We start from the raw sequence: 17,395 nt of genomic DNA on the forward strand, positions 1-17,395 counted from the left end.
GTGTCTTTTTTGTGTCATTAAATTAACAATTGAAAATAAATGTTTGAGCAGAAAACAGGCCTCACGAGGGGAAATTTCTGGACTGCGTGCACAATTGCGGCTTCACGAGCATGGGGGAGACAACTGCTCCTGAAGCAGCTTTGGAGACTGTGGAGCCGTGGGGACGGAATAGACAGTAGCTGAAAAACGAGCGGCGAGCGCTTCAGAAAAAAATAAATTCTAAACTTTTGATTGGGTGGGATTTGCGAGGGGGGGGCCAGTGGGGGGGCAAGGATTGTATCAGGGTGTAATTGACCCACCCTGGCCCCCCCTTGGTTGGGGGTGCCTCTGAGGGGGCGTGGACCGCAGTTCGGAAACACCTGTTATAGACGACTCTCCATTCGGATTTAGGAGTCTTATCTCTTCGGCACAAACTTACTGCCGGGTATGTTAACTTACCAATATGGCCCGACTGAGCAGACCTCTTGAGTTCGCTTTTGTGTCCTTTGTGCTAAAAAGGCAGCTTAATCTAAACTGCAAATGCCGATTTTTTTTTAAATCTACCTTTGACCCTTCTCTTCCCTCCACTCCCGGGGGGCCAACTGGACCTGGTGGACCCTGCGCACAAACAGCCAAAATAATTACACAAAATAACAGCTAACAAACATTTTGTTGTCATTCAGTGATTCAGCTACAGCTAATAATAATAAATAATATAATTTCCACTAAGGATATTGCAAACAAGGTAATTGTGATTAACAAAACCTGAAACTACATGAAATGGGGAAAAAAAAGAGTCATAATTTCGATAAAATTGTAACTAAATTCAAACAAGTTTCTAAAAAGAAGAAATAATATAAAATAAAAAGAAGGAATCAACTAAAAGAGGAAATGCTCTCATGAAACTCAATGAACAAAAATGAAACTTAGCTAAAAAAATAAAAATAAACTCAGAATGGTACAGAAAGTAAAACTTATTAGGAAAAACTGTAACTGGTCGTAAATACAGAACACTAAATACAACTAAAAGCTAAAGCACACATTTATATAATAAATGCTGATCTTGTAAGATGCAATTTGAAAGAGAAGAGTAAACTATCTTTATTTCATGAAAAAAGAGTTTCCAGAACTGATTTAATCACTGTCATTTATAATTTTAAATGCAAAAATCCATAAGAATGTCGTATCTGGAACTATGAACTATGATTGTTGGATGCATAATAGTTGGGTCAGTGTTCGGACACGTAAATGCCGCACATGCAGACGGACGCGCAGTTCTAAAAGCATCCAGCAGGTGGCAGAAAACTCAATCCAATACTTCTACACTCCATCTGCTGTGCGCCTGTAGTCCTATAGTACTGTATATTTGGGATGAAGTAGAGCAGTTATACCAGTCGTTGAAATGGGAAAAACATTGAAAAATGGATGAAAAATAAACTGCCGTTGACCCACCTCTGTCCCTGCATCGCCTGTTGGACCTGTCAATCCCGGAGGGCCTGTCTCTCCCTTTTACAGACACAAAATACAATAATATTCAATTTATGGACAAATATTTTGACAGTCTGTACCATCTATCTGTCCGTCTGTCTCTCTGTCAACATCTATATATCTATCTGTCTGTCTATCTATCCATCTATATATTTGATTAATATCAGCATATCATATCCAGCAAACACAAGTTTACCTGCAGTCCTGTGGGTCCCGTCTGACCTGGTAAACCTTCTTTTCCCTTTAAGTGAAAAAATAATTAGTAATTGCAATAACATACAAAATAAAGCAAGTATCAGTAGAATCGCAGTGTAAATACAGTATAGCAAGATTTACAACCAAATGGTGGAACCAGGACATATGGATACGAGTCATTTTTATGTAATGAGAGGTACAGTATATCCTCCCCCCCTTGCCAATTAGGTGGTGGGGAGCAGGGAACTTTCCTCTCTCTCACCACACACACACACACACACACACACACACACACACACACACACACACACGGGTAAACCCTGAACATCTGCTCTCGAGTTGCTTTTTGACTGACCACAACAGTCAGAGTGCAGAGCAGCAAGTTTCCTTCCAACCTGAGAAGTGTATGATACTTCGCGGAAAAAAAAAGGCGATGAGTGCCTTTCGAATCAGGCCTCGCCCCCACAGTTACCAAGAAGACAGACAGACAGACAGACAGACAGACAGACAGACAGACAGACACACACACACACACACACACAAAACACAAACCTACGAGGAGACGAGATAGTCTAGAACCAATGAAGCATGTGTTCGGCCACACGCAGGGTTGACATGGTCCATCGGTCGGGTGTTTTATGTGTTTTTTCTATCTATTTGCTGAATGTGCGGGATTTCAGCAGGTAGGTCTCAGAGGAGGCGTTTGTACTATTAGGGAATGTCAATGGGAACGGACGTTACAATGAACATTTTTCATACTTGTCTATGTCTGAATCATTTAACCAATATTGACCCACATTGGCCATAAAATGGCTTTATTTTCTCGGGTTAGAGTTGGGGTGTTGGGGTTAGGGTTTTGAAGTTTGGACTATTTTGAACCCCAAAATAAAATAACTTTAGCATTATGTTATTCTGGACTTCCTACATACATATTAGATTCAAGGATCTAGTTTTCTGGGCTGGGGTTAGGTTTATGGTTAGAACTTAACAAAGCTGCACATTTTGAGGTTCTGATTATATGAACCCCAAAATATATTTACTTCAACATATCTGATTCTGGACTTTCTACATACATAATACCAAAACATATTTCGGTTTCTGGGCTAGGGTTAGGGGCTTAGGGTTGGAACTAAACAAAGCTGCACATTTTGAAGTTTGGATTATTTGAACCCAAAAATATAAATATTTGAACATATCTAATTCTGGACTTCCTGCATACAGATTAGAATCGAGGATCTAGGGTTAGTGGGTTAGGGTTAAGGGGTTAGTGGGTTAGGGTTGGAACTAAACAAAGCCGCAGATTTTGAAGTTTGGATCATTTGAACCCAAAAATAGAAATACCTTCACATATCGGATTCTGGACCTCCTACATACATATTAGAATAGAGGATCTAGGTTTCTGGGGGGTTAGGGTGTTAGGGTTAGGGGGTTAGGGCCGGGTGTGTTAGGGTTAGGGGGTTAGGTTTAGAACTAAACAAAGTTGCACATTTTTAAGTTTGGATTATTTGTACCCAATAATATAATTACTTTTACATATTCGATTCTGGACTTAGGGTAACCCTTACATACATACTAGAATCAAGGATCTAGGTTTTTCTGGGCCCCCTTCTTTTTTGGAGGCGGAGGAGAGGGAGAGAGAGAGAGAGTTAGAGGGAGGGAGGGGAGTGGTTCCTCTTTCAAAGGAGACTTTGTTCTTGCGCATATGGTGTGATCTAAATAAAGGTTCAGGTCAAATGGAGAGGTTGGTTGACCTCAGTTTTACTCCCTTTTCCAACCAACACCACCCCCGCCATGACCCAGTACCATTTCCTACACCTACAGTACTTCAACTGCCGGGGGGCGACTTACATAAAAAGACCCCCTTGATGTTTTTTGACGTTAACTAGTGTTTGTCCACGGCCCATTTAACCATTTCCCTTTTTGACGGGCAGAAATATCAACCCTGGAAATAGCCTTGATCTGTTTTCATTGCTCGTGGCGACACACCTGAGGCCCTTTGAAAGGCTCCGAGGTGGTTTTTATCCCCCCATGTACGCACGCACGCTCTTGAACTGGTTCCAAAAACCTCATGTTTGGTTACAATTACAAACCAGGCCTCCTAAGAGTGCGGACTATATTCCAAGAACAGGAAGTCTGGAAATAAGAATTACTAGCAAATCCAATACTGTCATTATTTTCAATGGTTCCAAGGTTTTTAATGGATTATCATTATAGGTGAACGTGGAAAGCATTTCCATATTTATTCTACAATGTTTAAAGCCATAATAGCATTAAATTAGTCTAATTTATGAGGTGACTTTTGAGAGTTGCAGTTGATAGCCAGGTGCGACCAGTCACTCACATCATGCGACACATCATGCAGATGCCTGAGATCATCTAAGTGAACCATTGCACGAGGCGTGTGACAAAAAATCTGTTTGGCTTTTGGGTCCCCGAGATCAACTCGCATCGGCACTTTTCCTAACGTGCATCCCCCAAGCCCATCGGGGGATAAAAAGGACAAAAGTAGTACTCAAAGGGAAGGTTGTCCCACGTATCCCCTCAACACCTTGCTTTCTATACAGTATCTGCGAATAGTAGAACAGTAGTAAAAAATAATTACTTTCCAAAATTTGCTAACAAAACAGAACATTGAATACAAAAATTTGAATGAAAATAATGCTAAATTTACATAAACGTACGCATAAAATATATAACATACATGACTTGGTAAGATTTATTGAAACAATAAAGACAACATGTCAAATCAATGTCTTAAAACACTACATTGTTAGAGTGCAGCACAATCCACTGTTCTTTTAAAATTACTATTTTACTTCAAGAAACCACTTGAATTAGCTATTTGCAAATGTATTTGTGGCAGTTCCACCTGCCACATGCTACCGGTGTGGCAGGCCCTCTGGCATAGAGACGATGGAGTAAAATATACAGCACTTTTATTGTAGCGAGTGGGCTGGATGTAACAAGCCCTGGAGCAGATGGACAACAATGTCGAGGGCTCCTCTTTTGTGTGTGTGTGGGGATGGGGGTTTTACCTGTTCCTCACTGATTACTTTAACGAGCAATAGGTATGCAGCTTCACTGATTCTAGGTCCAATTATCTAGACCCAGGACAGGTGTGGCTGCACAAACCAAAACATCCCCACACCACAGTCATTTGAAGACATATTTTCCCAAAGCTTGCTATACAAAGAAGTCCAACTTCTTTCCAACTTCAAGTGTGTTTGCGTTTGCATCTGTTTGGGTTCTTCAATATTTGCATCTGCTCTGCACACACTGAGGCCGCGTTGTGAAAATATCAGGTCGAGTTATTTTGAGTTAAACGACCGACTGATGTCTTTTAGGTGGCTTTGCAAACAAGTGTGGAGTGTGTACGTGTTTCTGTGGGTTTCAAAGTGGTTGGGGTGTGTGTGCACAGCCCTACCACCACACACACACACACACACACACACACACACACACACACACACACACACACACACACACACACACACACACACACACACACACACACACACACACACACACACACACACACACGAGAGCAGAGACAAGCAGTGCTGATATATCACACCGCAGCGACTTCCGTGATATTAAGCACTAAGACAGTTACTAAGCACGGTCCCTCTAAATTGAATCTAAGCCACGTATTTTACGATTCATCGGTATTACTTCTACTACGGCAACTGGGGTTAAAGCTGGAATCTGTCATTTTATCTGAGTACCGTATATCCAAACATCTTAATATATTAAATCATAGTAGGAGCAGCCTTAGTCCTTATTGCAGGAAGTCCTTGATACCGCTTTTTCTGATACAGTACCTATAGATAAGAGTTGTTGTCTTTTATTTGAAAGCAGGACTATGTAACTTTTGGGATTTGACGCCCCCACAGTTTATGAGTGCAATTGCACTTTTACACCGCTGTCATAAAACTCGGTCCGGTGTCCGAAAATAATTTATTCGACCAGACAACTTTGAACCTTACCTTTCAATAACAGTCTATGTTACATTGCAGATATAATCTACACTTAGATTACAGCACCCCTTGCACGGACCTCGCTTGCTTCCCAGAGCCGTGGACTCACTTTGCGAGGCCGTGGGGAAATAGGGCATGGGGATCGGCCCCCTGCTACCGGCCTAAGTAGCAGATGTGATCAGCAGATCGTCTCACACTTGCGAGTCGGAGAGTGAAGCAAGCCCAGTGGAGCAATGAAAGTGAGGGCGGGATCCCCTGGCCCGTAACATCTAAACGGTTTGGGGAGGTTGAGCTGCTACCCTTTTTCATGAGCATTATTATCGGACATTTTGACCGGCAAGTTTGTAATTTATGGGGTTTTTTTCCCGGAGTTACCGGAGCCAACCATCAAGGAAGTTAAGTAATGCTGTAAAGCGTAACACACTTTTCCCACGTTTTTTTACCCAAACACAGAAGTGACAAAGTGCAAGAACAGGCGTTCGGGGGGTGATGGTAGAAGTGCCATTCTCCATATTACAAGTCAGTGTACCATCAAAATCATGTTGAGGCTGTTATTTTAATTTAAAAAAAGTTACATAATCTGCCATACACACTATATTCAGGCCGATTTGTATAATACACGTTGTTAAAGGTGCAGTGTGTAGAATTGACGGAACAGACTTGGCAGAAATGGAAAAGACTATAATAATCACAAGTGTTTGAATTAGTGTATAATCCCATGAAAATAGGAATTATGTATGAGCCCTTATATCTACATATGGAGCGGGTCCCCTTCTATGGAGGCCGCCATGTTGTACTGCCACGTTTCTACAGTAGCCCAGAATGGACAAACCACATGCTTACTTTTCCTATTCCTCTCCCTCTAACCACCATAACGTGGTGGTCTATCTGGTCTTTGACTCTGCAAATGGATAATAAAATATGTATCCTGTTAATGCTACCTCGCTATCAGACTAAACGTCTAGAATAAAAACGTGTTTAGCATTGCTTCGCTTATGTTACCTTGTACCCACCGTAGCTTCTCTTCTGTCGTTGAAAAGGGAGGGGTTAGGGGAGGTTGTGGGGGGGGATTCAGTTTGTTGCAATCTGCACCCTCACTACTAGATGGCACTAATTCTACACAATGCGGTAAGTTGACATTATTTTGTATTCATGATAGATCATTATCTGTTTTGGTTCCGAAAAATGATGAAACTAACAACTTACCAGAGCGCCTGGCAGTCCTGGAGTTCCTGGATCTCCAGCCTCCCCCTTCTCACCCTGGAACACACGCAGAATATCTTTAATCAGGGTTCATTCTGGCATTACAACATTCAATTCAAGAAATAAATCCTATAAAAGTAAAGTTAATAATATAATTAGAACCTCCCTCCATCTGACAGTAACTCCTCCCACGGCTGGAGAAAAACAAGCTCCGCTGGGAAGACCAGCACAAATCTTTCGAAAGAAAGAGGAATTAAAACCAACTGTCCGTGAAGAAACTGCAGGTGATGGAAATGTAAATATAAAAAAAAAAACACAAAACCAATAAAAAAAAATTGTGGAATAATTTATTAAATTTTCCGACGTTTACGTGAAACAAAATATCCCCGTGTGCAGTGTCCCATGCACCCCGGTGCGGTGTCCCCCCACAAGCCTGTAGCACAGCAACGAAAGTTGGAACTAACTTTTAAATTAGGCCTTGTAGATCTAATATGAGTGAAGATTCACCAACTGGATTGCTTTATTTCTCGCCTCAAATTTGTTCAGAACGAGGATTTTGGTGGACTGATAAGGTGAAATCAGTGTAAGTTACTGAGTAAATACAACGGAACTTGGAAGGTAAGCTCACTACCCCATAGTAAACCCCATTGGCTCACAGAACTAGGGGCCTGGCAGCTCATTTACATTTAAAGCTCCACACACAGAAACAGTTCGACCAGAACAGGATATAGAGGCATGTTAGAATGGTTAGAATGGATAATTTGAGTGATATCTTCAGAAAAAAAACCTTCAAAACCATGTTTTCGGGACTTCAGAGACCTACAGAAACTCTTTTTTTTTCATTTTCAAACCCTTCAATGTGATCTTTATTAATTAGAATTGTAGTCTCATTGTCTCATTGTCTTATTTACACAGTATTAGTATATATATATATATATATATATATATAATTATTACAATGAATTACAATTAATTTAAACAAATATACTCATTGTCATCTATTATTATAAATGTCTATTTGACATTATCTATGTCGTAAAAGCGATTCTGGACATGTTTTATTATGTAACGATTTGAGTAACAAAACCAGGTGCAATATCACAGGTTTTTAATTAATGGTTTTCCATTTTCTTGAAAGAATTTTCAGGCACGTCAGCACAAAAGGGGCTATTTTCAAGGTATTCCAGTACTTGTATTTCTGAGGACGAAATTCAAGCACTACAAGCACCTGAAGGACCTGGCAAGGACCCTGTTTAAATAAATATATTTGTGCGTGTGGTTGGCCGTGCGTGTGTGTTTATAAAGTATGTGGACGTCGGGGAATGTGGGTTACGAAACAGACCCATTTAAAAAAACGTCCTGAAATGATTGATTTATTCATTCTGTAAATGTCACTACACATTTTTTTACAGATTGTCTCGCTTATAAACAAAAATCTAAATTTGGTCAGAGATCAATATTTGATTATTTTTTTATTATAAGAACCACATTAGTGGTTAAGATACTGATTTTATCGTTACCCATCCAGTCCCACCTAACTTGTCTTGGAAATAATGTCAACATGTGTGTGTGTGTGAGAAGGAGGTGAAACGTAAATAAACGAAAGCCCGGCTGCATCCACACCACGTCCACACACACACACACACAATTGGCTTGGGCCAATTTACGACTAAATCGCCTATCGTCTTATTGACATCGATGACGGACGGTTTTTAGTTGTTTTTTTTAATCCACCAGCAAAAATCGGAGAAATTCAAGGGTGTAAGTGCAGTTTACCGTGTTCTGAAACTGGAGCAGAGAGAGAGAGGGAGAGAGGGGGAGAAGGGGGAAGAGGGAGAGGGGTGGAGAGAGGGGGCGCAGGCTCTCTCCCTCTCCATTCAGAGCTGTTCAGCAACTACAGGTGATTGGGTCCCACTTCCCCTCTACAGCTCTATGCAGAGACTTTGAGGGGCAGGTGCTCAAAGAAAAGAAAAGGCACATGCACTCCCAGCTCCGGTTCTAGGCTTTTTGCTGCTCTGGGCAAACAGAGCAGCACAGCGGAGCTGCTGTATGTACATCACAGGTGCGAGGTTCATGAGGAGTTCCTCATGAATATATCTTGCCCAGACAATCCGCTACCTTGACACCTATTAAAAATGTACTTAATTGAGTACAAACTGGATGTTTTTGTGTAAAAACTTGCAAATAATAAGTCCTGCAGTTCTGGAACGGGGAGACCGCATTTGCCACATTTGCCTGTGCGAACCCCACTGCGCGCATGCTCGCGCCCCCAATAAAATCTTATATCGCTTGGATGTTATCGATTGGAATTTTGCTTGATCACCCAAGCCTATCAGATAGAGTTAATTACAGGACAAAGAAATCACATTCACAAGTAACACAAACCCCACTGGGGAGAAAGCGCAAAACAAAAAGGAGCAATTGGCAATGCCGTGAGTCATACCTTGACTTCCACACTGTATCCCAAACCTTATTAATCAATTCCAAAGTTGTTTAATAGTGTTAAAAAAGTCCATGTACAGCAAGAAAAAGACATGATGCGGCAACTCTGTCTCACTGTCCAATACTTGAAGTTTGTTTTTTGACCGATTGACACTGACAAGGAGCTTTCATGAGATGATATGAATGAACGCTGGTTACATGAACTGAAAAAAAACAAACAAACAAACCTGGATTTATGAACTTAAAAAACTCTGGTCCAACAAACAGCCGGTACTTATCTATTTGTATGTCTCACATTCAGTCATAAAAAAGCCGTTCCACTAATTATGCGAAGGCGGCCGGAGCTGCTAGGCAGCAATTTGAGATTTAAAAAGCGTTGCCTCTTTGGGAAGCCGGAGTCATATTGTAATCAGTTCCAGGAAGAAGGGACGGAGATAGATCGTCGAAGGGGAGACCCTCTAATAAGCGGCGGCGGCAAGCGACGACTCTACAATAACTCCCACTGCGACTGGAGTACAACCACTTCAGGATGGGGCTTCCTAAAATGACAACTCATAATATGGTGAACTTCGCGGGCGGGGGCCTTAGCTCCCTTCATATATCTACGACCAGGACACTATAGAAATGGCATCTTCAATTACAGGAAGTAGCCCATCTGTGAGGGTGCAAATCACAGGGCTGTGAAATATTGCTAGAGGCAATTGAGAGAAAAGACCTCAATAATGTGTCATAAATCACTGCCGCTGAAAGTGACACCAGAGCTATGTGTGGTTTCGCCGCACTGGGTGGGCACCTGACAAAACAGCAGTGAAATTTAAATTACAGTGATAACGTGCCACAGGAAATATAGTCAGAGCTGCTCCACTGAATAGAATTTGGCGTTGGTTTGAAATTTGATTTCATTAAATCCAACTTTAAATCAAAACGGGGAAAAAGCAGACATAACAGACACAAGGATAGGTTCAACTAAGACTCAAAAGAACCGCTCTGCTGCAGTTAAAGGCAGAGCAATGTTTAAGCTTTCAAAAAATGTTAAATCTCCTTTTCGAAAAAAGGAAACTCACATTATAAACGTTATTTTAACATGTTTTGAAAAACAGTCATATCACATTTTGTTTAAAATCTGTGCATCCAAAGCTCAACGACAAAGCTCGTTAGTGTGGTAATGGAGCCAAAGCACAACGTGGGGAAGTTTCTCAAAAGTAAACCGTAACTAAATGTTGGTTCCCATTATTTCAATAAGGTCTGAGTTGGGACAACCCATTTATAAGTAAACCAAAACATATAGTACCAAATAAAATAAACTAACACTATACAGTCTTTCATACTGTAAGTAATAAGTTATTACTAAATACTATTTTCAAAGCTGCAGTGAAACTTAGAAACGTGTGCAGTAAAAAGCACCATGGAGGTCCTTGTAATCGGCCTGGTACACATCTCTCGCATTACTTGCATGTCACTAAACCTTTACGTTTGCACATCAAGCACATACCTACAAAATTAAGGGTTTGCAACTCAAGGCTTACACTTTAAACAACATGCTATAACGGTGGTCCAATCTTGTCACTTTTTCACAATTCATCTTTTCAATTTTTTGTTTTTAATCACTATGTAAGAAAATTTATATTTCCACCGCGAACGACTTAATGATCATGCTTCTCAGTTGCAGTAACATAGCAAAATAATTTATAAAAAATTGAAATGGCAGGTGAAGTCAAGTTTACATTTTTATACACCTATTTTGCAGGTAAAATTCCATCTACAGTACTAATTCTGATTCATGTTAGGTGTTGTGAAGGGTTTTGTGTTATACAACAATGTTGTCTATTTTTTGCAATTGCCGCAGTACATCCAAAGCGTAATTTGGCTAGACTATTGCCAGTAGGAAGGAGCGCAACTTCCTGTTTCTGGTCCCTTAAATTAGTGTGTATCTAGACACGGAATACAGAGTAAGGTGCCGAACGTGTGAGGCAGTGTTTCTCAACCACTGTGCCTGTTCAATTCAACTTAAATAATAACTTAATGAAATAATGGCCATAGTTCTTGTGTTGCAAGATCAAAATTGCAAGGCTGTTATAATTCATCAAATTTATACAGTCCAGCCTGAATAGCCCCTCTGTGTTCATAAGAACAAGCTCCAGTTTCACTCTGAAAACGAACACTATGTGTAGTGATGAAAGGTTTGACTCTTTTTTTGAGCATTGTCTTCTTGACGAGTCACTCAGTAAAAGAGTCATTTCTGACTCTTCCCTTGTTTGATTCTGTTGACGACGCGCAAGGAGGACGATTAGTGAGTGAACAATGAACGAAAGTCAGAAGAGTGGGCCGGTTCTAAGTTGTGAATGGAATTCTCACAGGAATTATTTGATTCTGTCGAAATTATTTATTTTGATAGAATGCAAAGTTGAACGCATTTGATTGAATGCAAAGAGTAAACCAGTCACATTCAAAATGAATTATTCTAAATGCCTTGGTCTTTTTGCCTTTTCATTTTAACTAATTATTTTCAGTTTGTGAGTCGATTCGATTGAGAAGATTCACCCGCTCGCCCTGCCGGACTGACCCCGGCTTCTGAGTAATTAAAAAGATTAGTTCGCTCCGAACAAATCCTTCGCGAGTCTTGGATCAGAGCCCTGGGTCTTTACGATAACTTCAATTTACTACTCGCTACCTACTAGATGGTTTTTGTTTCAAAAACCTTACTATGTCTCCTTACTACCACCACACCACTATTCTTGCCAACGCCTCTCTCCCTCTCCTCTCAACATTTCCTCCTTCTCATTCCGCACTAATCTCAGGTTGCCCCCTTTCTCAGAAACAAACGGCGATCCCTCCCTCCCTTTCTGCGGCTCCGGGCGGGGGGCCGTGGGTTGATGAGCTAAGCAGGGGGCCCTTTGATGCGGCGGTCCAGAGAAGCAGCCGGGGCCGGGTGGGTTGGGGTTTGGTTGGGTTTGGGCTGGGTTGGGGCTTTCGGGGCCCTTCCAGGGTCAGGTGGTACCAAGGGCTTGGCTGCCACTGCCTCTCTCTAATTACACCATCACACATCTGCTTGTAAAAAAAAAAATAAAAAATCTGGTTCATCTTTAGATGCAAGGCTTTTGAGGAACATGTCTTTCAGTTACGCTCGATTATGTCTGTTGAACTTATATAAATATAGAGCAAGGTGAAGAATGTGTGAGGCAGTGTTTCTCAACTACTGTGCCAGCGAACATTTTTTTTAAATTACACCTAAATAGTAATTTAATACAATAATGGAAATTAACTCTTGTGTTACAACATCAAAATTGCAAGACTGTTCGAATTAAAATAATTAATCAATTCGACTGAATGACTATATTTTGCAATGTATTCAAGGTGAAGCTATACCCAAACCTTGAAAGATAACTATTGCGGTGTGGAGATGGTGTGGTTCAAGCAGCCACACCTGTCCTGGGTCTAGGTAATTGGGGCCCTGGATCAGAGTGGCTGCATACCTGCTGGTTGGTCTAACGAGCAACAGGTAAAACCCCCATCTCCACACACACTCAGGATAGGAGCCCTTGTCATGATACACGTCCATCTGCTCCTGGGCTTATTCAAACTAGCCCACTCTTTACAATAGACTGTGCTTCTGAAACCCTGTTGTCTGCGTCTCTGTGCGTCTGAGGTCTCTGAAAACGGCACCTGGGTGGCGTGTGGAAGGCAAAACTGCCACACTGGCACCTGAACAGGGACTCTCGGCACGGGTAAGGGCCACTGCAGCAGCCCTCTCCCGACTGGCAGCAGCAGCATCCAGAGTGTCCGGCGGAGGACCAGGGGAGAAGCAGCCGTAGCAACCACCACAGGTAACAGCTGGCAGCTAGCTACTCTGCCCAGCGGCCAGCCATCCAGCAGCCCTGCAGCTAAGCCCCCCTCTAAGCAGCCCCCACAACAGCCAAATCCGGCCACGCCTTCACCAGCCAGCAGAGCAGTTCGTGCCCGCCCACCGCCCCCCCAACTTCCTGCAAGTCTACGGGTTTCTGTGGATATTTAATACAGCTTGCAAAGGGATATTAACTTCTAACTTGACATTTTTGAACTACAAGGTAACGCACCTGTGGTCCGGGCTGTCCTGGAGATCCCGGAAATCCCATTTCCCCCGGCTCACCCTAAAAATGGAAGAAGTAAAAAACGCAATTGGTAAAAAAAAATGTCTTTTAACGCAGACATCCAGCCAAGTTCTGCTGTATAAATGTTTCACACATATACATACGTAAATATATATATATATGTGTACACATACACACACACACACATACACATACATACATATGTTTATATCAGAACAACAAGGTTTTAATGGACTTAGTGCTTTACCTTGGGTCCTTCCACTTCCTGGTCCACCATGTTCAGCCGGTCATATCCCGGACCCTGTAGAAAGTCGACACTCGTTATAGGTCTCTTCGATGGTTGTGATAACGGTTCGATACTTTTTTCGGAACCGATGGTAATTCTATTTGTTGAAGCGTTGGGAATGAATGTCAAACGCCAAGCTAAAATAAAATAGCATGCATTTTTATTCTCATAATGGGGGACATAAAGGAGAGCTGACAATACCATGGGTCCAGGGGGTCCTGGATTCCCGGGTGGTCCTATCTCCCCCTGTAGAGGGAAGTGGCTGTGATATCACTGCGTTCTCCATGTATTTATTCCTTTTATCCATAATATCCCAAATTGACCTCGTCCGGCTTCATTTTATCATATTTTGCAGTTTCTTCCCTCATAGTTTGACTTCATCCCAAACTCAGCTTACAATAGCTCTATTCATGTAAGCGAGTCTGTTCCACCCTGATATGCATTTCAAACCATTTCTTAAGAGACTGCTATCTGTTGTGGGGTTGCTCGAACTGCTACCGATGCATAGACTGGGGGTTCACAAACTTTTCCCAACTTTCTTTTTCTACATCTTTATCTATACCTATACCTATAACTATAACTATACTACACTGCTGTGTGGTAAAGTTAAAGAATAGACAAGAAAAGGATGGATAAATCCCTGGAGGGAAATTCAGGCGTTACAGCAGCAAAAACAGCGCAATCAACAACGAGATGAGTTTAAACTGACAAAAAGCGGCAAACCTTACAAAACATGTAAAACAAACAACAACAACAACAAAATATAATAATAATCATGACCCTGCAATTCCTTCAAGGATCCCTGGGGGGCACAGAGCCCAGTTTGGGCACTCCTGGGATAGCCTCTATTTTCATGCATCATAGCACAATTAGGGGAGTGGCTTTATATTATGGGGCAAATAATCATCATAGGTCCGTACAGTACTTAAAAAATATAGCCAAGTAATCACAAGTTGACTAGTTCATTTCAGTAAATTCAAGCTGTATTTTCATAGTAGCATCACATTTCAAAACATGCTAATTATGTAAAAGGAAAGGATGGACGTTTACTAGTGGGGCATCATCTACTTGAACAACCGTATTAACCAGAATGCGCATCTGTGTTTCTTAATATATTTGACATTCCTTCAGTCATGAATGAGGCTCCAGATCACAGGCCATGGAAAGGATTTTTCATAATTACATTGACGTTAACGTGATACTTACTCGCACCCCGCTGCCCCCAGGTTCTCCTGTGAGTCCTGGTTTGCCGGTGTCACCCTGAGGGTAGTATGAATTTTAGAACAAATGTTGTTGATGCAAAACTGAATTAACTTTCTCAAAGTGCTTAAATTAGGGCCATCACATAGTGACAAAAAGTTATTGGAAAAATGAATTTAAAAAAAGGTAAATATTATACTCCTTTTCAGATTTTCATCAATTGAGACCTTGAAGGATCGAGGTCATTCCTCAGCGAATGATTTCTCTCGAATTACAGCTCTTGAATTCACTTCATTCTCAAGTATTTCCATGTTATTGTTTACTTTCTTTTTACTTTTGGTATAGACATTTCTTTTGTGGACATATATACAACATTTGGAAGATCTTTGTAAGAATGCAGGCATCTAGGGGGACAACATATCAACCTCTATATACAGTATATACTGTGTATATATATATATATATATATATATATATATATCTCCTGTATACAGTATATATATACACACACACACACACACACACACACACACACACACACACACACTTAATATCGATGAAAATAATATTTTCTATTGATATTTTCATCAATTTGGATCATATCTTACCATTGGTAATGAATACATTCCAAATATGTGTTCCAGTGTAAGTAGCTTGAGAGTGAATTCACAATAAAAGACAAGCGAAGGAAACTGACTCACTTTGAGGCCATTCTTCCCCGGTTCCCCGCTCAGACCTGGCAGACCCGGCTTACCCTGCAGCGGGAGGTCAAGTTGGTACGTTTCTCAATTTTTGAAATGTGGCAATTCTACTAATTAACTTAAAGCTGTATTAAGCAAAATTTAAGGACAATGACAATTGATGTAAACAACCTCCGACTTTGAATTACTCACAGGCTTTCCATCAGGTCCTGGAGGTCCCTCCCTCCCCTTCTCCCCCCGAAATCCCTACGACAGAAACAGTCGATTGGATATTTAAATTCAGAAAGACAGAACTTCCTCCATCCAAGTTTCGTACAATGCTTAGTGTTGACATAATTCCCTCAGCATTGGTTAATTTTACCAATGATAACTGTAAACAGGCATTAAAAACGTCATGGTTCAATGTCATGTAATTTTGTATAAAAGGTAGAAATGGGTATTTCTATTTTTCTTTTTGTTTTAAAGAGCGCCCCCGAGTTCAACGCCTCGAAGCTCATGAATATTAATTGGGCGACGCCACTCTCCCACAGGTCTACAGGAACTATAGAAATAGAACCTATAGAAAACATACTTTACAAATAAAAATGTTGTATATGCTGCAAAAACGTTTTATAAAAACATTTAGAAAAATTATATAACGTTCTGAAAGACTTTGTCACCTCGACGTGTCTTTTGGTGGACCCAGGCAACAGTAAAAGCTACAGGACGGACTCTAGTCTGACAGTTTGGGCGTGGTGGTATCCTACCATGGGCCCTGGTAAACCAGGTAATCCCTGCTTCCCCATTGGACAGTTGCAGGTCTGTACTGCAGGCTCCCGTCCAGTGGGACACTGAGGAAAAGAAGAATGAAAGCTTCCATATGCTTTGTAATTGGGTTAAAAATAGAGAAAATATGTATATATTTAAAAAAATTTAATCACATTTAAATCAAATCAAGAACCCAAAACCAAGACTTACCCGTTCATCGTCCTGTAAATAGAAAGACAAGAACAAATGTGGACATTTTCAAAAGCTTCAAACTCTTAACCTTGAAAAAAGTTAATTGCCAACTGAATTCAACACTGTTGCTTCTGACTTGCTTCAAAATAAATCCCTTTCAACAGAGTGCGAATTATACAATGAGAATCGTGGGGGTTAACTTTTTCTCTGGGACGTGGTTAAGCTGAGTGACCTGGCATTGGACACACAGGGCTGTTTTTGTTTCTTTCAATTAGGAAATTGAAATAAAAAACAATGATCTGAAATAAAAGCACACAATTTATATTTGTTTTGTTTGGAGAAATGGGGACACAGACACATGTCGGAGAACATACTGTATGTGCCAGTGCTCCCATAAATAACATGTTGGTGGGGGGGCTATTTAAGGGGGAGCTCGCAGCTCGAGCCGGAGCTCACGGCTGGTGCGGTGGTGCCGGATCCAATCAAATAGGTACCGGCCCCAATTTCGGAGGTCGCGGGTCACATTCTGGCAGGATCCGGCACAAATCAAGCCTTAGTTGCCAATGAAAATCACTGAAGTGAAAGTTCTGTCACAAAACTATATTTTTACGTTTCTTTGCACATTTTTAAGCGGGCATATGGAAATCCTGGAGCTGAGTGGATGTAGGACGTACACCTGCACATCAAGTACACTACACTCTCTCTTTCTCGCTCTCTCTCTCTCTGATCGACTTCTCCTTCTATCTTCCTCCCTCTCCTCTCCTCTCCTCTCCTGTCCTGTCCTGTCCTGTCCTGTCCTGTCCTGTCCTGTCCTCTCCTGTCCTCTCCTCTCCTCTCCTCTCCTCTCCTGTCCTGTCCTGTCCTGTCCTGTCCTCTCCTCTCCTCTCCTCTCCTCTC

The sequence above is a fragment of the Zeus faber genome (genome assembly GCF_960531495.2).
Source record: "Zeus faber genome assembly, chromosome: 12".
Classification (NCBI taxonomy): domain Eukaryota; kingdom Metazoa; phylum Chordata; class Actinopteri; order Zeiformes; family Zeidae; genus Zeus; species Zeus faber.